The following is a 22719-nucleotide window of genomic DNA, read 5'->3' as shown; positions in this document are numbered from 1 at the left end:
TGCCAGATTTGGCACTAGTGAAAATAGGCACTAAGGGAAATATTTAATGTGCATGTGTATGCAGCTTCAATGCTTTGTGAATCACTAATCTGGAACATGTATAGATCATTGATGGGACTTCCCTGATCTGCATCTGTACCAGGTAATTGACTCGTAAGTAATTTATTGTAGTGAATCTGCTTTACAGCCCAGCCATTTTTAGAGGAGGTCAGATGACAGCTTCCATAGTACACTATTGCAAGTATACTTGAAGTGGGTTGGAGAGCTTGTCTGTGGTAGCCGTTGACCTTAGTAGAGTACACTATCACTAATTAACATCTGATGTAGCTTTTCTCAAATGATTGATGTTACATTCTTGCATAGTAAGTACACAAAGTACATTGTAGAACTATATGGTTAGGAGAGAAAACTCGGTGAGGAATTCAATTGTACACCTTTGTATGCTCTGCTATACATACAGGGGGTGACATGCCAGTATCTTAAAGAGATAAAATTAATGATGCCAGTACGTTGCTTCATAATAATGCCTACTATACACCATAAAAGTTTCTGTAAGATTTACCTGCCAGATGGATAATTTCCAACATGTTGGAAATTATCTATCTAACCATCTATCTGCCTAGCAATTAGGCATTGTTCTACTCAGCAGGAGATAACCAGTAGACAATGCACCAGAGATGATGACCAGTCTCTACCAGTACTTTACAGAAAATAATCTGATTACAGAAAATCTAATGCTGGGCATAAACACGGGCTTTCTTTTCCTTATCAATCGCTGATGGCTCGATTGATAATATCCGACAGGTCCAATGACCTTCCAGATAGATTCCCCGCTCGATCCCGGCGGACAATAGCGGGGAATCGAACGGCTGATAAGGAGCGGCAGCGGGGACGAGCGGTAATCGATCCGTGCGGACGAGCGGGGATGCTCCGGCATCGAGCCAGCAGCTCAATCCTGCGCATAATCTATGCCGTGTATGCCCGGCATAACAGAAAATGTAACAGAAAATTGTATGGTGTGTGCTAGGCATAAAGACCTTAAAGTGGATCCGAGATAAACTTTTACTCATTGCATAATTGTGGGGCATTCCTCAAGCCAAATACTTTTGTTTTAATACTCTAACGGTGCGTACACACGCACTACATCCGGCAACGACGGGTCTTTCAGACCCTCCCGCTGGGTGGACGTTCAGCCGACAGTAGTGCGTGTGTACAGTCTGTCAGGCAGACTGATAAGGCTGTTTCTGAACGATCCGCTTAGCGGATCGTTCAGAAACAGCCTTATCAGTCCGCCGACAGCGCGTACACACTCACTACTGTCGGCTGAACGTCCGCCCAGCGGGAGGGTCTGACGGACCTGTCGTTGCCGCCGGTAGTGCGTGTGTACGCACCATAATGCCCTATAAACTAAACAAGCCTCGCCCACAGCTCCTTTTGTGCCTTGGCACTGTAGCAAGGGCTTATGTGAGCTCAGTCTGGGCAGGAGGAGGAGGAAGTTACTAGCCATTGATTTCAGAGGCAGAGGGAAGGAGGGAGGAGGAGAGGGGACTGAATTTACACATAGGCAAGCTGATAGCATCTCCAGCCCTTAGCCTGTGACAAACAGAACATGGCTGCCCTCATTGTATCACAGGAATAAATAATCATAAACCTTTAAAGCTGTTTGCAGATAGATATGCTGTGTAAATTATCTAAACTTTAGATAAGATATATAGACAAGTTACTTGTTATAGTTAGTTTTTCATCTCGGATCCGCTTTAAAGAACACTTAAAGGAATCGTCAGGCAAATACTGTATATTGCAAATCTGATTTACTTACCTGGTGCTTTATCCAGCCCCTCGCAGCTGCCTGTCCCATGGCGAGAGCTCCGTTCGCAGCCGCCGGCCCGGGGTCTCTCCGCCGGTACAGAGGCCGTCCTCGAGGTCGTCCTTACTGCGCCTGCGTGAAGCACCGCTGTCAATCAAGCCCACGGTGTCCGCGGCTTACTGCAGTAGTTCTGCACCTGCGCAGTATGCCGTCTTCTGCACCTGCATGAAGCACCGCTGTCAATCAAGCCCACGTGTCCGCGGCTTACTGCAGTAGTTCTGCACCTGCGCAGTATGCCGTCTTCTGCACCTGCGTGAAGCACCGCTGTCAATCAAGCCCACGGTGTCCGCGGCTTACTGCAGTAGTTCTGCACCTGCGCAGTATGCCGTCTTCTGCACCATGCGGAGACCCTGGCCCGGCGGATGGGGTGTCCTTGTTTAGGCATCAGAAACCCTTCCTATATTGCTGTACATTGATTTGTAACACTGGCATCTAAGCAATGTTTAACCTAGGCTACTACTGTATTTTTGCCTTATAAGATGCACTTTTTCCTCAAAAGTGTGAGGAAAAAGTCCTTGCGATTTTTCTAGGATGGATTGCAAAAAAAATTCCCATACACTTTTTCGCATTCACGATCGCGTATGTGTTTACGTGATCGCAGTGCAAAAATGCATAGAAAAGTGTCGTTTTTGGTGTGTTTTATAAGGCCTCCTTCACATCATTTAGCGCAGATGGCTGTGCGATCGGAACGTATGATCGCACGCCATCTGCGCTACTATGCGCTGCAATGCAGATCCCATTCACGACAGTGAACGGGATCTGCGCTGCGGTTCCCGAAAATGGATGGAGCAGTGCGATAGCGCTTCGCACTGTTGCGCAGTGCATATGATGGGAACGGTAGAAGGGCTGTCTTTGCCCTTCTACTGTTCTTGCATGTCGCACACTATGCGCACTCCAAAATGTGCAAAGCAGCATGCATAGTCTGAACGAGCCCTTAGGCAAAACATACGGTATGTCACAAAGCCTTCTCCTTCCAGAGCACTCTGGGAGACCAGGTGTTTTTTCTGCTTACTTCAGAACACACAGCAACCAAATACTTTGCATTGAAGCACCTTGTCAACACTATTGATAGATATAAACATGTAAATCAGGGTGAGGAAAGCTTTTACAATGGGCCTCCATAACATTCCATCCCATAACAACAAACATATAGCAATGTCTTGTATACAGTTTATAGCTATAGTGAAATACATGTAAATAATAACACATGTAATAGACACAAACATTAAACATTTGCAAATGCTCTTCAAGCTTACCCAAGGCAACTTGTGACATGAGATAAACATGTATGTACGGTGCAAAACATATTAATAACCAGGCTTTTTTACTTGTTTTATTTTGCTGCCTGAAAGAGTTAATTTTTAGGCATGGAAGTGACAGCTTCTGTCTTGTTCAGGCATGGGCAAACTTGGCCCTCCAGCTGTTGAGGAACTACAAGTCCCACAATGCATTGTAGGAGTCTGACAGCCACAGTCATGACTCATAAAGGCAAATGCATTGTGGGATTTGAAGTTCCTTAACAGCTGGAGGGCCAAGTTTGCCCATGCCTGGTCTTGTTGGTACCTTGTGAAGAATATAATAAGCACCACTGATAAACAAATTAGAGCCATAAACATTTTCCTTTCGGAGTACAACTTCTGAGAGCAGTGGGAGATTGAAAAAGGTCAATAGTTCATGTATTTTGTTTTAGGGACACTTAATAGGCTGCCAGTGAGAGATACAACAAAACATTCAATCTACTTTGTAAATGGTTAAATATAAAATGTATATACAGTGGTTTGCAAAAGTATTCGGCCCCTTGAAGTTTTCCACATTTTGTCACATTACTGCCACAAACATGAATCAATTTAATTGGAATTCCACGTGAAAGACCAATACAAAGTGGTGTACACGTGAGAAGTGGAACGAAAATCATACATGATTCCAAACATTTTTTTTTCTTTAAAACTGCAAAGTGGGGTGTGCGTTATTATTCAGCACCCTGAGTAAATACTTTGTAGAACCACCTTTTGCTGCAATTACAGCTGCCAGTCTTTTAGGGTATGTCTCTACCAGCTTTGCACATCTAGAGACTGAAATCCTTGCCCATTCTTCTTTGCAAAACAGCTCCAGCTCAGTCAGATTAGATGGACAGCGTTTGTGAACAGCAGTTTTCAGATCTTGCCACAGATTCTCGATTGGATTTAGATCTGGACTTTGACTGGGCCATTCTAACACATCAATATGTTTTGTTTTAAACCATTCCATTGTTGCCCTGGCTTTATGTTTAGGGTCATTGTCCTGCTGGAAGGTGAACCTCCGCCCCAGTCTCAAGTCTTTTGCAGACTCCAAGAGGTTTTCTTGCAAGATTGCCCTGTATTTGGCTCCATCCATCTTCCCATCAACTCTGACCAGCTTCCCTGTCCCTGCTGAAGAGATGCACCCCCCAGAGCATGATGCTGCCACCACCATATTTGACAGTGGGGATGGTGTGTTCAGAGTGATGTGCAGTGTTAGTTTTTCCGCCACACATAGTGTTTTGCATTTTGGTCTCATCTGACCAGAGCACCTTCTTCCACGTTTGCTGTTTCCCCTACATGGCTTGTGGCAAACTGCAAACGGGACTTTTCTATTAACAATGGCTTTCTTCTTGCCACTCTTCCATAAAGGCTAACTTTGTGCAGTGCATGACTAATAGTTGTCCTATGGACAGATTTCCCCACCTGAGCTGTAGATCTCTGCAGCTCATCCAGAGTCACCATGGGGCTCTTGACTGCATTTTTGATCAGCGCTCTCCATGTTCGGCCTGTGAGTTTAGGTGGACGACCTTGTCTTGGTAGGTTTACAGTTGTGCTATACTCCTTCCATTTCTGAATGATCGCTTGAACAGTGCCGTGGGATGTTCAAGGCTTTGAAAATCTTTTTGTAGCCTAAGCCTGCTTTAAATTTCTCAATAACTTTATCCCTGACCTGTCTAGTGTGTTCTTTGGACTTCATGGTGTTGTTGCTCCCAATATTGTCTTACACAACCTCTGAGGCCATCACAGAGCAGCTGTATTTGTACTGACATTACACACAGGAGCACTCTATTTAGTCATTAGCACTCATCAGGCACTGTATGGGCAACTGACTGCACTCAGATGAAAGGGGGCTGAATAATTACGCACACCCCACTTTGCAGTTGTTTATTTGTAAAAAATGTTTGGAATCCTGTATGATTTTCGTTCCACTTCTCACGTGTACACCACTTTGTATTGGTCTTTCACTTGGAATTCCAATACAATTGATTAATGTTTGTGGCAATAATAAGACAAAATGTGGAAAACTTCAAGGGGGCCAAACCACTGTATATATTCATTTTTAGGAGTAGCAGGATAAAGGCAATGTTTTATATCATCATCAGTTTTTTTTCACCTCGGGTTCACTTTAGAAAAAAAACTTTAAACACGAGCTCTACCAGTTTGAAATCCAAACATTAGATAATTTAGTCCCGATCACATTATATATACCCATAACAAGTGAAGGAAAAGGGGTGAACAAAGAAAAGTCACCCAGTGACCCAAGGAGATGGACTAATTTGAGGCAGAGTTTGCTGGGGCTCTGGGTACAGCCCAAGAAGAACATTACTGGATGATTGGTCAAGCATGTAGATGTTTGAATAGCCAAGTCATCTAAGGATCCCATATTTGGTCAAATTGGGCCGGCTTGTAATTCACAGCAAAGAGTATCTTCTTATAATAATAAATAGTTTGTTGTTGACTAATCACTTGATCTTTAGAGGATTGAGGCGACCTCCAATAAGTTACCAGGATAACTTTATCAACATTGCAAATCTGTGTCAAGAGGCTTTTTTTGCTACTTAGAAAAGGCTGTTGAGTATTTATTAAATAGTCATTTGTGGATTTGGATCTACATTTGTTTCAAGGACCTCTGAAGCCAGAGCAAAGCAATTTCTCCACAAAGAGTTGGAGGATAATTATGTTTTATTGGCAAACGCAACAGTGAAGCCAGTATAGTTGTGGGTTTTTTGTAGTACTTTTTAATGTGGTCAGACAGGGGCATGTTCTATTGGAAGAGAGCCTAGAATATAACAGTAGTAGAAAGGATTATGAAATGAAGACCTCAAATCGAAGCAAGGATTAAAGATTTGTAAAGCGCTTTTCTCCCCAGCTTGTCCATTCTCCGAGCTTGGAAACCTTCACACGTACTTTCAAAACACGTCTCTTCATACAAGCCTATAATTTGCTATAGATAGCATTGGAGGTTTACTGTCTCATCTGCTAACCCCCGTGTCTCCTTCCTAATGTCTCCAATCCACTACCTTCTAGATCACAGGTGTTAAACTCCAGGCCTTTTGAGGACCATATCCATGCCAGTGTTTAGGATGGACTGAGAAATGGAGAAATATTTTTTACTTGATGAACAACACCTTTCCTGATTCAGTTCCATCAGTTCATTTAACCTATGCCAAAATGTGTAAGGACCTCAGCCCTTGAAGACTGCAGTTCCACATCTGTGCTCCAGATTGTAAATTCGCAAGGAAGGACAGGGACCTCCTCCTAGTCCAGTGATGGCTAGCCTTGGCACTCCAACTGTGACAAAACTACAAATCCCATCATGCCTCTGCCTACCCAAGTTATGCTTAGAGCTGTCAGAGTATTGCAATGCCTCATGGGACTTGTAGTTCCACCACAGCTGAAGTGCCAAGGTTAGCCATCACTGTCCTAGTGTTTCTTATTCTGCTGTAAATTATCATATGAACATGCACCAGCATTGGTGATGTCTCAAACCGCACATCAACTATGTATGTACATTTGAAGTTTTGAATGTTTCACTTACAGTATCTTTGCTCCTCACTACAGCAAAGTCCCTGTTATCTGGAACTCAGTGATAACGGGGACTTCGCTTTTGGCAGGTTTTGGGACTTTTTAAATACTTGCCAAGCTCCAGCGATGTCTAGCTGCCTTTCTGAATCACCTAGCGGGCTCCTAGTGGCTTTCAGTCTCCAGGCATGCAAGTCAGTGTGTCACATGACCCGATGCGTGACACGCCGGCTTCTGTGCATGGGGGAAACCAGAAAGCCGCTAGTAGCCCGCTAGGTGATTCAGAAAGGCAGCTAGACATCGCTGGAGGCTAGGCAAGTATTTTGGGGGGAGGTTTGTGCATTTTAGGCCGGTTGCTTAAAGCGGACCCAAACCAAACATTTATTTAATTCAAAATATTTAGTTGCACCACTCTGACACATACAATGATAAATAAACACTCCTTCAAGAGACACTGAAGCGGAAAAAAAAATATGATATTATGATTTGTATGTGTAGTACAGCTAAGAAATAAAACATTAAGATCAGATACATCAGTCAAATTGTTTCCAGTACAGAAAGATTTAAGAAACTCCAGTTGTTATCTCTATACACAAAAAGCCATTATCTCTACGACTTTCAAAGTCGTGGAGAGGGCTGTTATCTGACTTTTATTATCTCAACTGTTAGTTAATATTTTACTTTTCCTCTGCCAGAGGAGAGGTCATTAGTTCACAGACTGCTCTGAAAGAATCATTTTGAATGCTGAGTGTTGTGTAATCTGCACATATTAGAGAATGATGCAATGTGAGAAAAAACACTATATACCTGAAAATAAAAATATGAGAATATTTTCTTTGCTGCTAATCTTCTAGTATTTATTCATAGTACACAACCAATTCATTATATCATATATTTTTTTTCGCTTCAGTGTCTCTTTCAAGCCTATGAGCATTTCAGTGCATGCTTTTCACCCTTCTCTTTTCATAACTAGGGTTATACAGGTGGCAGCCATTAGCAATTCCTCCTTTGCTGAACACCTCCTACTCCAGCATTTTGCCGGATTCTGTCCCGGCAATTTGAAAGGAAGGGAGGGGTTTCTCCAATAAATATAAAATATTTTATATTTGTCATCATGCAGCTGAAAAAAGGCTGCTATTTATTATTATAATTTAGAAAATACATTTTATTTCTGAAATCTTGTATTTTTAATTTGGGTCCACTTTAAGCAACCGGCAAGCACATGTACCTTGCATCAGGCAATCCCTGCCGGTGCCAGATACTCTGGATTCTGCTGTGTTTGTTTTCTACTATGTACATTGCTACGGAAGATGTTGGCACTATATAAATAAAAAGTAAGACTACCAGCAAACTTGCAGTAATTATGGTGGATAATGTGCTGTAGCTAATATGCAATATTAACTTCAGCACGTTACCCAAGAACTGTACACACCATTTGCGTAATTGCAAACATACGGTAACTTGTGAAAGTTTTTCTTGTGTATTGTCACTTTTTGTGATATGGCTTATTGATTGAATAAAGACTGTTATCCCCTGACATCAGTCACAGTCAGCAAGTCACAAGACTCTGTGCTCTGCTGCCAGATACTGATGCTCGCTGATATGCATTATAAAACTAATAATATACGTTGTTTGTTTATGGTTCCTGTAGAGCAGATATTTCCCATTTGATTGTGTGAGCAGGCAGGCAGTCCTGAACTTGTTCTGTTGCCCTTTGACTCCAGAGTGACAGAAGATGCCAAGAGCAGCTCTGATCGGCTTGTGTTTCTGCAGCTCTGCCCCAGGCATGTCAGTCTCCAAAGCAATCAAGGATCAAGGGCAAAGGAGAAAATCTGCTCATTCAAAATAGCCTCTAAAATATACATCTATACTTTACATGAGCAAGCAGGCTGTATGTGTATGTAGGCTCTGAAATGTACATGTAGATGTTTACCTACTTGACAACAGATACTGAGAATCACAGCCTGCATGCATAACAGAACTTGGAACTGTGTAGCATCGGTATAAGCATAGTTGAGCAGTTGTTGTACACTAGAGAATGGGCTGTGTAGCACTCCCATAGAGTAATGGCCCATACTCACGGGCTACAAATGTCGCCCGTGAGTATGGGCCGTTGAACGGGCGCGCACCCCGAACTGTCGCCCGTCGCTGATGTCGCCAGGCGATTGAAATGTTCAATCGCCTGGCGACAGTCGCCGCCGCAACTCCGCCGCAGCTGCCGCTAGTCCGCGTGAGTACGCGGACTAGCGACAGCAACCTCCATTGAGGTATGCAGAGCTTCCAGCGGGGGGAGGAGTAACGTCGGCGACAGCTTCCGTCGAGCCGCTGGTCCCTCTTCCGCGTGTGTACGCGGAGGGACCTGGCGAGGAGCTGTCGCCGGCCTGTCGCCCGCACGCTCACGTGTGCTGGCGACAGGCCACTTTTGATGCCCGTGAGTATGGGCCATAAGAGTGATTGCTGTTAACCACATGCATTCACACAGGAAGAAAAGTATGTGTAGATAGAGAATAATTAGGGCTCTTAACGAATGTGGTTACTAGTGATGGGAATTCCGGCTCTTCTCAGTGAATCGGCTCTTCTAAATCGGCTCCCATTAAAGAGCCGGCTCTTACGGCTCTGAATCGGCTCTTCATTAAATGTCACTAGATACCACTCAGAATCGGAGTAAAAGCCACGCCCCCGTCTCCATGACTGCCTATCTGACTGGGGCAATCCCTCCTGCTACTGCTCTGCTCCCCCCATACATCTGCTCCATACACTCCTGCAAGCTGAAAGAGGAGGACTACATCTCCCAGGATGCCTCAGCGCCCTTTATCACAGAGCAAAGCAGAGCTGTGTAGGGCGGCTGAGGCATCGGCTCTTTTAAAACTGAGAACCGGCTCTTGTCGTTCTCAGCAAAGAACCGGCTCGTTCGCGAACGATCCATCACTAGTGGTTACCAAGTGTTGTGGGCAGCATTAATGTCTTCCAAGTGCCCAGGTGCACTCACAGTGGCTTTAATGCAGAAAGGTGTGCCTAGGTCCTCACCCCAGTACCAAGGGGTCACCACATAGAACCTCACCAAAGGACCGGCACCACTCGATGTATTTAGAAGCTCTTTATAACTTTATTGGCATCAATATGATAGCAACGACAGACGCTGTTTTGGCCCCCATGGGCCTTTATCAAGTTGCACAGGATCATCAAATGACAACATCAAAACTGCACATATAGTCAAACACAGTTACCCATGATTCCTCCATCAGCCAATCACCAACACCCTATAGCAGAGGACCTGATGGAAGACTCATGCCAAAAATACCCCACCAATAAAAACAGTGTTCAAATTTGAATCTCACCACTCAGAGATCAGGAGGAGTTTCCACAATAACATGTAACTGCTGCAACAGTCCCTGATAGGCAAAATGGCGTCCTGATCACATGACAAATCACATGCCTTGTCAGCTGACCAGCACCGAACGGAGCGCAACGCGTACAAGAAGCCGCATCAACGTGCGATGCATAAAGAACGCCTCATCGGCGCAACAGCAACGCGTACAAAAAGCCGCTTCACCGCAACAACGTGCCGCACGTAAAAACGTGCTACGCGTAATAAACGCCGCAACAAAGCGCAACGTGTACAAAACGCCGCTTCGCCGCAAAAAAAGCAATTGGCGCTACACGTAACCAGCGGTATATCCATGCATAAAATAACGCATATACACCTATAAAGCGCCGCATGGCCGCGAAACAACACAAAAGGCGCTAGAAGTGGTGAGCTATAAATATTAGACATGCGCAATCCGAACGTATATGCGCTGACAAGTAGACGGTACCAAACAGAAACCAATCACATGTCAAAGCGCATAATGTCTATTAATTATCTCTTAATCGAATCTGATAAGAGAGCAATGTTTCAGCTGCCACACACCGGAGGGCGATAAGAATAGATTCGGAATCGGCCTTGTGACGCTACATCAGACCGCCCTGACGCTGTTCCCCTAATGTTAAGTGTCCCCTCCCCTTGGGGGCGCACGTGTATTTGAAGCGGAATGTGCCCAGAGCAGCGGAGGACAAGTGGAGGCCGCGGACAGGTAATGTATAATGCACGGTGCATCGGGGGGACACTTAACATGAGGGGTTCTGACCAGGGGGTTTCGTATCGTTTGCCAATCGTCCCGAATATTGCACGCCGTTACCACCGCGCACCAGATCCAACAAGTCGGTACACCATCTTGCAGCATGCGCAATCGACTATGTGACCAATTTCAGGACCGAAATTGGTCGCATTGTCGGTTGGGCATGCATTTGGCAGCACCAATTTTCATCCGATTTGATTATATAGTAATCGGATGGTTGATCGGTCACCAAGTTGCCTGATGTACTGCCACCTTTAGAATGATAAAGCACACCACCCAACTTTTTGAGATAAGAAAAAGGGACACTTACACCACGCTTCTGCCGCACCCCTGATCACACCCGGACACATCCCAAATGACACATGCCATAAAAATGTTATAAGAAAATTTTTATTTTTTTAATTCAAACACTGGTCCTTTCTGACCTGGTTCCTTGTCCTCCATCCAACATTTTAAAATAAAAAATATTTCAGTTTAAATGATGGGAATAAAGTTTAGAGTTTTCAGTAGAAACATACATATATTTACATACATCTGTACATGAGTCCTGAAAAAGGGACACATGAGGAAGAAAGGACAGAGGGATTTGGGTTCCCAAAGAGGGACTGTCCCTCCAAAAGAGGGACAGTTGGGAGCTATGGATCAAGGGCTCTATTCACTAAGGGCACATCTGTAAAATACCATATTTTTCAGACTAGAAGATGCTCCTGACCATAAGACACACCTAGGTTTAGAGGACAAAACCTAGGGGAAAAAAATATATATTAAACCTGGTGTTTATACATATGAAAACGGCACCGGTAGACTTGGGCGCAGAATACAGCAGTTATATGGCTGATCCTGCTTCTGCACAAGTCCGGGCCGTGTTAATTACTACTCCCCCTCCAGGCCGCCATGGATAGTGGGGAAGTGATATAATTCGGCTTCCAGCGATTGCTGGAGGCCGAATTATTGTGCTTTTTTTAAGCAACTTCAGCTCCGTCTTCTGACAGCGCCGATGTTACTCACTGAGCGCCGCTATAGACTGATTCCCATTCTAGTCAATGGCGGCGCTGGCTGCGCCCAAATCTAGCAGCGCTGAAAAGCACTGCTCCGTAAAATATATATTAAACCTGGTGCATCATGGTGAAGGGACATCTTGTGGATTATGCCCCCTCTGTACCTCTTGTGTCTCTCTTTGTCCTCCTGTGTCAGCCCCTGTCCTCCTTGTGCCATCCTCTATGCCCCTTTGTGTCCCCTGTGTCCTCCTCTGCATGGGCACAGTACGGGGAGTCCCTGACATTGCGGTGGGTTGGAGGCTTGTATTGGCAAGCGTTCACAAGTCAGGAACTCCCTGCATTTGGGCGATAAGACGCAGTGACTTTTTTTCCACCACTTTTGGGGAAAAAAGTGAGTCTTCTAGTCCAAAAAATAAAGTACCTGATTTGGTATTTTACCCTTTTTTTTCTCTTTTTTTTTTTTTTCCCCAAAATTCATGAAATATTTACAGATCAAAGATGCCTCAATTCACTAAGCCCTGCTTGGTAAGTGTCACTTACCAGCCGTGTAGCAGGTCAGCGCTGAGGCAGGGAGCTGTGTGTATGAGGCGGGGTTTTCCATCCAGTGCATTTCTGACATCCCAATAGATGTGCTACAGCCACCAGGGGGAGCTCTTCTGTATGCCAGAATACAGATTTTCACATCTAAAGGGATGCAGAAAAGCTCCCCAAAATATCACCTTCCTCTGCTCTGATACAGTGAATCCCTGTTGCACCGGAATCCCTGTTGCATCAAATCAGTGGAGAAGCAGGGCTGTGTAGCTCTCCCTATTGACTGCCTGGCTCTCCGTAAAGGCTGGCGCTTTTACGTTACTGCACAGAGAGCATGGAAAAAGTAAGTTACCGGCTGCTTTGAGCTGGCAAAAAATATCAAACACTTTTGCCCGATTTACCGAATGGGTAAATCTTTGAATTGCAATTTCTTGGCACAAGTCAGTAATTTACCTCACTAGTCGGTTACTCTAATTTTCATTGTATTAATGGGAATGTTATTGGTAAAATCAGCAGTTTTCAGCATTACCGAATGCGGCATTGCTTTGTGAATAGAGCCCAAAGTGTCTGTTTTTGTTGCACGAGATTTAGGGAAAAAAGGCCAAGTGGTACAGAGTTTGCTGCAGCAGGGGTGGCAGACTTTCAGAGAGCTTTGGGAGTGAGGTGTGACAGAAACCGCTATAGAGATGGAGAGCGTAATGTCCCAGAGGAAGATAAAAGAATGTCAGTTCTTGGTGCGTGAGAGTTGAAGAGGTATCTAACAGAGATGTAGAGGGAAGAGACTTGTTTTCTTTGTTTGTGATTCAGCTATATGAATTTGCATGTTATTCATTTTACATTGATATTGCTGATTTTGATAACCTTTTTCTGTATTGATACGTATTTCTTTGCTACATATGTGTTGATTAATCTTTGGTGCTCTCTTACAGCCTGCTCACTGCAGTAGTAGAGAGAAAGTGAAGTGCAGGAGCGAAGAGTTTGCAGCCAGTGGAAGCCATGGAGATCAGCTGGGCATGCTAAAGGGGTAAGTGTGTGAGACTTGTGCTGATGTGATCTGTCTGCATCACTAAAAGTCTAATAGAATAACCAAACGGCTCAGGGTAACTGCTAGGAAAGTATAGGGGACCAAAAAGCCCTCCTACTAAAAAGCAATACTCAGTGTAATTTTCCTTCCTAAAACAGAAGTTCTTAATTCAGCTTTAAGTGAGCAGCTGTGGTCTCCCTCAATGCATCGCTACTGAATATGCAAATGATCTCTTTATGCCCTTGTAGCCAGTCTTACATCCAGAACCACTGATGTATAGCAAGCCTATAGCTAATAAAATTTACAGAGCCACATCAACCCAACATGCAGACAGCCCAGTGTTTCCCCAGGCACTTTTAGCCGGGTGCTAGTTTTGGTGAGCACCTGGCTGTCATCGGCTCACCTCCTCCTATTCTGTAAGCAGAGATGCACATAGAAGCACCAGCCCTGCATTCTCCCCGCATTGGTTTGGCTCCACAGTCATGCTTATGGCCTGAACCATTTTGCACATGCGCAGTTTAAGTCATTATGAATTGTACATTTGCAAAACGTTTCTGGCCATGGGAAAAAGATCAAGGTGGCGTGCATTAGCATTCGACTGGTGCATTAGCATTCGACTGGTCCATTGGTACGCTTTTGGAGAGGCACAGCGGCACAACAGAGTGGATCTGGAGGAACCTGAGAGACCTGTAAAGCTATGGGGGACTGAAAGAAACCCCAGGTAAGTAAAATGGATCTTGTTCCCCCAGTGTCAGGTTTACTTTAAGAAACACTTCTGAGTGTGGAGACAAATGAGAATGGTTAGCAGTTCAAGGTTTGTGTGTGTGACCCAAAAACATAGAAAAACCTGATGCTATTCACCTGAGACAGCCAAAAGTTTAGAAAGATTATAACCTTTAAATAAAAAATAAGAACTGTCACCCGTACCCGCTAGTTTGTTTTTTTACTCTAGAGATTTCTGACGCCTGATTCTTTCTCTGCTTCTACCATTCTCTCCTGTTTGTACTAGAAACCTAGATGTACCTGTCAAAATATTGCCTTCCTTTCAGAACTACTGTAGAATGTATTGTATAACATAAACTCTTTGAGAAGGTTTATGAACTTGTTTGTACATTTTGAAAATGGAAAACTCAGACATATTTTAAAGCACGGTTTATCTAGAAATGTCGTATTCTTCAATTTTTTTTTTGTTCCTCGTATTATTTACTAGCTGATGGCCCGGCGTTGCCCGGGTATGTATTTATCTGGTGTTGGCTGAGCCTACTTTTTCTAACCCTAACACACAATTACTCAATGATCAAGTTTGTGAGCTTTGCGGTCTTTGGCATCAATAATTTGCACTGAAATGAAACAAATCTGATTGGCTGTTTGTTGCTCCGACCCCTTTTCTCAGAATTTGAGCTCCAGTCACCCAATGACCAACTGTACCAGGTTTGAGGCTTGTGCTATTAACAGTGCAAGAATGGCAGCAATTCAATATTCCCCTTGAAAATCAATAGGTGAATTTTGATTGGCTTTTGTAGGCTCCACCCACTTTTCTGCATAATTATCCCAGTTACCCAGTGACCAACTGTGCAATGTTTGTCATTAACAGTGTAAGAATGGCTGCAGTTTTCATTTTCCCAGTGAAATTTGTATTTGACTCCGCCCACTTTTTGGTTATGGGGATAAAAAGTATCCTATATGTTGTTCCAGGTAATGTACTGTATGTGTGCCAAATTTCATTCAAATCAGTTCAGCCATTGTTGCGTGATTGAGTAACAAACATCCAACCTTGCACATTTATAATTGTAAGAGAGTAAGTCATTTTTAGGAGGAAAACCATACAGTTTATCTTATCGGTTTATTTTCACTTCAAGTTTGCTTTACCACCAGTGGGTCTAGTTCGGTGGTGCCCAAACTTTTTAGGCCAAGGGCCATGTCACAGGAGCCCTAGTGGCTGACCGCACTTAGCCTTCTAAACGGTGCCAGCGCACAGATCGTGCGAACTCTGGTCGCAGTCAATGCGCAGAAACCGTTAAGAATTAGCCGCAGACAACTCAGAAGGGAGCCTGTGAGACACGGGTAATTACAACGTCACCTACTGGTTCAGAGTAAACTGCCACCACCGCGGTTACCATGGGACCGTGGAGCCCACTAACTGACTGACTAGTCCTGCGAATAAAACGGTTAAACACACGGTATTCTGTCTAGCCAACAACAAACAAACAGTAGCGTATCTTCAGAGACCCGGGATCAGTTCTGTGTGTGTGCTGATAAGCAGGGTAGCGGACAGTGAATGACTTGGAGAAAGTCGTTTATTCACGCAATATAAATAATTAATATATACAGACAATTATTAAAATCACAATTATTAAGACAGTAATAGCCAGTATAAAAAATAAAAGAAGGGAGAAAAATACTTAGTTCCTGGAAAGATGTCCTTTTTGTGGGAAAACAGAGTTCTGGGTTTCAATTTGAGTTCAGAGTTCAGACCAGGTGGATGCCAGCATATCCTCAAGCTGGCATCTGAGGAGTTCAAGATGTTTTAGTGTGGAGGACACTGAGTTTGGGTCCTCTGCCATTCTTATGCCCCTGCTTCAGTAGGAGGGAGTGAGGGCGGGGAGCCATACACCCCCTTAGAAGATGAGATGAGCCCTCCCCTTGTCCTGGGGGCTAGAAATCATATCTACCCATATATGGGCTCTATCTCACAGAACCGTACAGGTCAGGGCAGATTTATTAACATTTTCAGGTCTGTCTCGATTTACACAGCGCCCTGATACCAGACATGAGGGGTGGGACCCCTGTGGTATCATCAGGGCATTTTCAAACTGCCTAACTGGCAGTCCTTACCTCAGAATGTTCTGAAACTTCCTCAGAACCAGCACCGGGGCTCATGCTACACTTCCCCTACGTTTGGCGAAGCTGCCATCTCAGGAACCCCAGAAATATGACAGATCTGGGAAGTTATGGATTATGCTATGAGACTCAGGTTTATTCAGGATGTGTTCTAGCTGCTAACAGCTGACTTCCCTTTGATCTTTACCAGTGAGCAAGGTGTCAAGACCTCCCGGAGATTTGTAGCCTGCCTGGCTGCACCTAGGCATCCTGATCACCCCTTGGTTAATTAACATCTACATGAGATCAGCTAGGTGTCACCTTATACCTGGTGGATGGGCCATCCGCACAGCTTGAAGCCAGGGACTCTCTGGGCCCAGGCTCATTAGCATATCAAAAGAGCCATCCAGCCTTTAGGATGGTGCTCTCTCTGCTAAGAAAAGGACTTCAGCTCCCCCTACACACTCAACCCAGATTGTATCGATTTGAAGTGCAATCGATGCAGGGAATCGAGTGCGATCGCTTTTTCTTCACGGGCGGTTCCAGGACGCGCCTGCGGCCCCGCAACCGTCCGTGACAGCCCTCCCTGGGGAGAAGGCAGATAGACATGCATCAGCAAGATGTGTGTCGTTGCCGCTAACCTGCGAGATCTGATCTAGTTCCCCGTTGGCGTTCTGGGGTCGGCTGCCCGCTGCGTGTCGGCCAACCTGGCTGACGGGTCTCGGGTTGCCGGTGCAGCGGGAAAACCTATTGGAGCCTGTGGCTCGGTTCCCCTGGACCGGTCGCGGTCTGCTACCCTCAGGGTTGACCCGACATGGACCGTTCTGGACAGGGCGTTTGCGCCACTGCAGTCGGACGTGGTGTCTGCCGGGACTGCTGACAACGGGCAGTGGGTTGGTTAGGTCAACAGTCAGCCCACGCGGGGTTCCCCTGCTAAGTGGCTGTGGACCTAAGGGAACCCCGCGGGGATCCCTGGACCTTCCCAGCTCCTGACAGACGGCACATGCTCTGCAGTAGTTTGCTACATCCCTGTTCATCCGGGGCCAATAAAACTGTTTCCGAATACCGGCAAGTGTCTTGCGGACCCCTGAGTGCCCTGTCAGGGGATTACCATGTGCGGATTTCAGCACATGTCCCCTGAACGCACTCGGGACCACAAGCCATTTGGTATTCGCATGTGATCTACCGGTAGGGGGCTGTACAGACTCACTATACAGTCTCCCACCTTCCCAGTACACCTTGAAAGCGGCCCCGTCTGCGAGGGGCTCAGCAGCTTGCTGCCTGAGCACCTCCAGGCTTAGGTCACGTTGTAGTGCGGCTGAGAATACGGCGCTGTCAGTTTTAGCCAACTGGCTCATGTCACACGAGGCCAGCGGCTGAAAGGTCTCATCCCTGCGGTCAGAGGAGGGGGAGGAGGCCGGAACCCCCTCCACCTGTTCTGAGCTCGGGTTCTGAGCAGTGCAGCTGCGCGGTACTGCTAGCACAGGTACACGGTCAGAATGGCACAGACGGACATTACTCAAATCATCATTGCATGCAGTAATGACATTGACAGGTATAGACATTTTTTCATTACAGACAGGTTGTACAGTAAACTCAGGTACAGTTACAGCATCATCACAACAGACAGTCTGTACATCAAACTCAGGTGCCTTTGAAGCAGGCACTATTGAACCTGGTACCCTTGAACTGGGCACATTCAACCCACCTCCCCCTGGTGCTCCCCCAAGTGTATAAAGTACCTGGTGGTGGGTGGAGAGTCCGTCTCCTTCCGTAAGCGACAAGGCGGTCGTGGCAGGTTCATAGTAGGACACTAGCTTGCCCAAATCAGTCCCCAGCAACACAGGGACTGGGAGATCCTTCATAACCCCAACAACCCTTTCTTGGATTCCTCCCACTCCCCAATCCAGCTTCACTGTCGCGTGGGCTATGTGAAAAAGGGTGCCCTCTACTTCAGTAAGGGCAAGGGATCGGCTGGAGCTGATGCTCTCCTTTGGCACAAGATGTGAGTGAACTAACGTGATGTCAGCTCCGGTGTCTCGAAAAATCCGGTGACAACTTTGCCGTTCACTCTAACAAGTTGCTGCTGGTCGGTTCGGTCGCGGATTTCCTTTCTGCGTGCAAACAGGACAAAATCTGATGATCCAGGCTGTGGTTCGCTGGCGGGTTGCCTCTGCTGTGGGTGAGGTGCAGGTGATGCAGATGATCCAGGTGCTGGTGGTGTCTGTCTCCGCTCCGGACAGTCGAATTTCATGTGTCCGGGCTGGCGGCAGTAATGACAGGTGACTTCTCCAGGCGCTGCAGGCCTGGGTGCAGCAGCTGCGCTGGGTGGCCTCTGTGGCGGACGGCTCACAGGGGCAGGAGGGTCTGCCGAGGTATTGGGCTGACCTCCTCTCCAGCTGGATGGGACAGTTCTGCGGGTATCAGCCACCCGGGTAGTTGCAAAAGTCTCAGCAAGGTCTGCAGCGACAGTTGCTGAAGCCGGCCTGCGTTCTAGCACAAACTGGCGTACATCAGCAGGGCAAATGTTCAGAAATTGTTCCAGGACTATCAAGTCCTCCAGGACATCATAAGACCCTTTGGTGAGGCCTAGTGTCCACTGGCGGAGTGTGGTGAGCAAGCTGCTGGCCACATCTCGGTACGAATCAGAAGGCTTTTTCTGCCAGGCCCTGAACTTTTTCCGATAGGCTTCTGGCGTCAGCTGGTACTTAGTAATGATAGCGTCTTTTATAGCAGCATAATCATTATCCTTCTCCGCAGGCAATTCTGCGAAGGCATCAATCGCTTTGTAGCGCAGCAAAGGTGTCAGATGTCTGGCCCACTGGTCTTGGGACAGACGATACTGACGGCATGCTTTTTCAAAAGACCGCAAAAACAAGTCAATGTCTGTGTCTTTCTCAATATTAGCAAATTTAAATTTTGCACTTACGGGTGGTGCTGCTCCTTCAGCAGGGAGGCTGGGCGGTGAACTCCGGCTGGCCTGTTGCACTTTTGCCATGTTTAGCTCATGCTGTCGTTGGCGTTCCTGCTCAGCGGCATCCCTCTCCGCGTGGCGTTCTGCAGCAGCAGCGGCTTGCCGCTCCCGTTCCTCTCGTTTTTGCTCCGCCATGTACTGCAGGTACTTGTCCAGGTCAGTCTCCATCAGCTTTTGTAATGCCTGCTGCATTACCGGGTCAGCACCCCTGGACAGTCCAGTACTGGCCAGTTCCGGGCGAGTATTTTCAGAAACTTTGGGGTTGGGGTCCACACTGACATTCTCCTGCGTAACTGTTGATGCAGGGCCCTTAGGATGCACAACCTCTGTACGGTCAGGAGTCTCAGTCTCTGGTTCCCCTTGCCTTGAGTCAGATGGGTCAGCGTCTACCTCAGCAGACACATCCAGCTCCTGCAGTTGCTGGGTATCCCATTGAAACAATTCCGTTACCAGGTCCCCTTGTTTCTTGCGGCCGACATCAATGCCTCTCTCTTGGCAAAGATTTTGCAGGTCCGCCAGGCACATTTTCTTGTAGTTCCCGGACATTTCCACGCCAAATAAAATAAAACTTTTGGGGAGGGGTACTGGCTACACAGTCTCTCTGTATATATAAAAAAATATATTGCCTTCCAGCTACACCAACGAATTAGTTCGTTTCTTGATAGCGCTAGCGCTATCGTAGATACTTTCAGCACAACACAGGTCCCAACCGCTGCCTAACACTGTCACAGGAGCCCTAGTGGCTGACCGCACTTAGCCTTCTAAACGGTGCCAGCGCACAGATCGTGCGAACTCTGGTCGCAGTCAATGCGCAGAAACCGTTAAGAATTAGCCGCAGACAACTCAGAAGGGAGCCTGTGAGACACGGGTAATTACAACGTCACCTACTGGTTCAGAGTAAACTGCCACCACCGCGGTTACCATGGGACCGTGGAGCCCACTAACTGACTGACTAGTCCTGCGAATAAAACGGTTAAACACACGGTATTCTGTCTAGCCAACAACAAACAAACAGTAGCGTATCTTCAGAGACCCGGGATCAGTTCTGTGTGTGTGCTGATAAGCAGGGTAGCGGACAGTGAATGACTTGGAGAAAGTCGTTTTATTCACGCAATATAAATAATATATACAGACAATTATTAAAATCACAATTATTAGGACAGTAATAGCCAGTATAAAAAATAAAAGAAGGGAGAAAAATACTTAGTTCCTGGAAAGATGTCCTTTTTGTGGGAAAACAGAGTTCTGGGTTTCAATTTGAGTTCAGAGTTCAGACCAGGTGGATGCCAGCATATCCTCAAGCTGGCATCTGAGGAGTTCAAGATGTTTCAGTGTGGAGGACACTGAGTTTGGGTCCTCTGCCATTCTTATGCCCCTGCTTCAGTAGGAGGGAGTGAGGGCGGGGAGCTATACACCCCCTTAGAAGATGAGATGAGCCCTCCCCTTGTCCTGGGGGCTAGAAATCATATCTACCCATATATGGGCTCTATCTCACAGAACCGTACAGGTCAGGGCAGATTTATTAACATTTTCAGGTCTGTCTCGATTTACCCAGCGCCCTGATACCAGACATGAGGGGTGGGACCCCTGTGGTATCATCAGGGCATTTTCAAACTGCCTAACTGGCAGTCCTTACCTCAGAATGTTCTGAAACTTCCTCAGAACCAGCACCGGGGCTCATGCCACACTTCCCCCACGTTTGGCGAAGCTGCCATCTCAGGAACCCCAGAAATATGACAGATCTGGGAAGTTATGGATTATGCTATGAGACTTCCCTTTGATCTTTACCAGTGAGCAAGGTGTCAAGACCTCCCGGAGATTTGTAGCCTGCCTGGCTGCACCTAGGCATCCTGATCACCCCTTGGTTAATTAACATCTACATGAGATCAGCTAGGTGTCACCTTATACCTGGTGGATGGGCCATCCGCACAGCTTGAAGCCAGGGACTCTGTGGGCCCAGGCTCATTAGCATATCAAAAGAGCCATCCAGCCTTTAGGATGGTGCTCTCTCTGCTAAGAAAAGGACTTCAGCTCCCCCTACACACTCAACCCAGATTGTATCGATTTGAAGCGCAATCGATGCAGGGAATCGTGTGCGATCGCTTTTTCTTCACGGGCGGTTCCAGGACGCGCCTGTGGCCCCGCAACCGTCCGTGACAGGCCATATCGCAGTTCTTGAGTGTTAGGGGGCCGAACTAGCAAACTTAAACACATTTTTTGCTGATTGCCATTAGGTACATATACCCATATACCATGTGCAGTTAGCATGTCTATTTCTGTATACAGGCATAGTGCTACTCGCACAGTGGCAGCTGCTACTCAGTGGCTATTACTGCTGCTGGCACAGTGGCAGCTGCTAAACAGTGGCTATTAGGCCTGGTGCACACCAAAAACCGCTAGCAGATCCGCAAAATGCTAGCAGAATTTGAAACGCTTTTTCTTCTTTTTCTGTAGCGTTTTGCGGTTTTGTGTAGCGGTTTTGGTGTAGTAGATTTAATATATTGTTACAGTAAAGCTGTTACTGAACAGCGTCTGTAACAAAAACGCCGGCAAAACCGCTCTGAACAGGCGTTTTTCAGAGCGGTTTGCGTTTTTCCTATACTTAACATTGAGGCAGAAACGCATACACAATCCACAAAATGCCTCACCTCGGGAGTATGCGTTTCTGCAAAACGCCTCCCGCTCTGGTGTGCACCAGCCCATTGAAATACATTACCCAATCGTATCCGCAGCCGCAAGCGGATCACAAAACGCAGCCGAACCGCTCTGGTGTGCACTAGGCCTTACTGCTGCTGGCATAGTGGCAGCTGCTAATCAGTGGCTGCTTCTGCTACAGTGGTGGCTGAGGACCTACAGGTTAGCAAAGAAGAAGGCAGAGTGGCGATACAAGGTGGCCCCTGCATGTGGCACTACAGCTTCGGCCTGCAGGCCACTTGGAATTAACCACTGTAGAGATCTTCAGGGGCCACCAGAAAAGACTTGGTGGTCCGCATTTGGCCTCCAGGATCGGCTTTGGACATGCCTTGACTAGTTGATCTGGGTAGAATTCATTTGTCCATTGTCCAGCTGCATGCGTTTGCATACAGAATTTTCATAATCCTGCATCAACTTGGACCATCTCAAGTGCTTTGTAACTGTTTTGATAAATTAGGCAGATGACATTTAAAGGGACCGGGAGTTGTGCGCAACTGCGCATCTGGGCCCCCCCCCCCCCTTTTTTTTTTTTTAGAGCGGCACATGCGTGGACCGCTCACGGTGACGAGGAGTGAGACGAATGCGCAGGGGGGCGGCACATGCGCAGCTGCGCACGACTCCCAGTCAGGTCACTCGGCTAATGGAGCCACCAGCGGAGGAACTGGGGGAGCCCAGATAAGCCCCATGTAAGTTCATTATGGCATTTTTGTGTTCTGCTCAGAGTCCCTTTTAAAAGAAGGTGCATAAAATTGTGTAGTATGTATTACATGCAGACAATACATATAGCTTTATTTCAGTAAATAAGATGAAAAGTGGTATTCATTGAAATCATAATGTATAAGAATTTTTACACACATGATTAACCTCCCCGGCGTTCTATTGAGATCGCCA

The 22719-nt window shown here is 46.3% G+C and overlaps 1 protein-coding gene across 3 annotated transcripts in view; it reads left to right on the top strand.

The window, feature by feature from the left end:
* The window catches only part of FUT8 (fucosyltransferase 8), a 207295-nt gene that overhangs the window by 33452 nt on the left and 151124 nt on the right, over window positions 1-22719 (top strand). For all 3 annotated transcript variants that reach the window (XM_068253287.1, XM_068253286.1, XM_068253289.1), the window contains exon 2: window positions 13246-13340. The gene's annotated coding sequence lies outside the window, so the exon portion shown is untranslated. The remainder of the gene's footprint in view (window positions 1-13245; window positions 13341-22719) is intronic.

The sequence above is a fragment of the Hyperolius riggenbachi genome, chromosome 9 (assembly GCF_040937935.1).
Source record: "Hyperolius riggenbachi isolate aHypRig1 chromosome 9, aHypRig1.pri, whole genome shotgun sequence".
NCBI classification, from domain to species: Eukaryota; Metazoa; Chordata; class Amphibia; order Anura; family Hyperoliidae; genus Hyperolius; species Hyperolius riggenbachi.
This window is presented reverse-complemented; position numbering and strand designations above follow the sequence as displayed.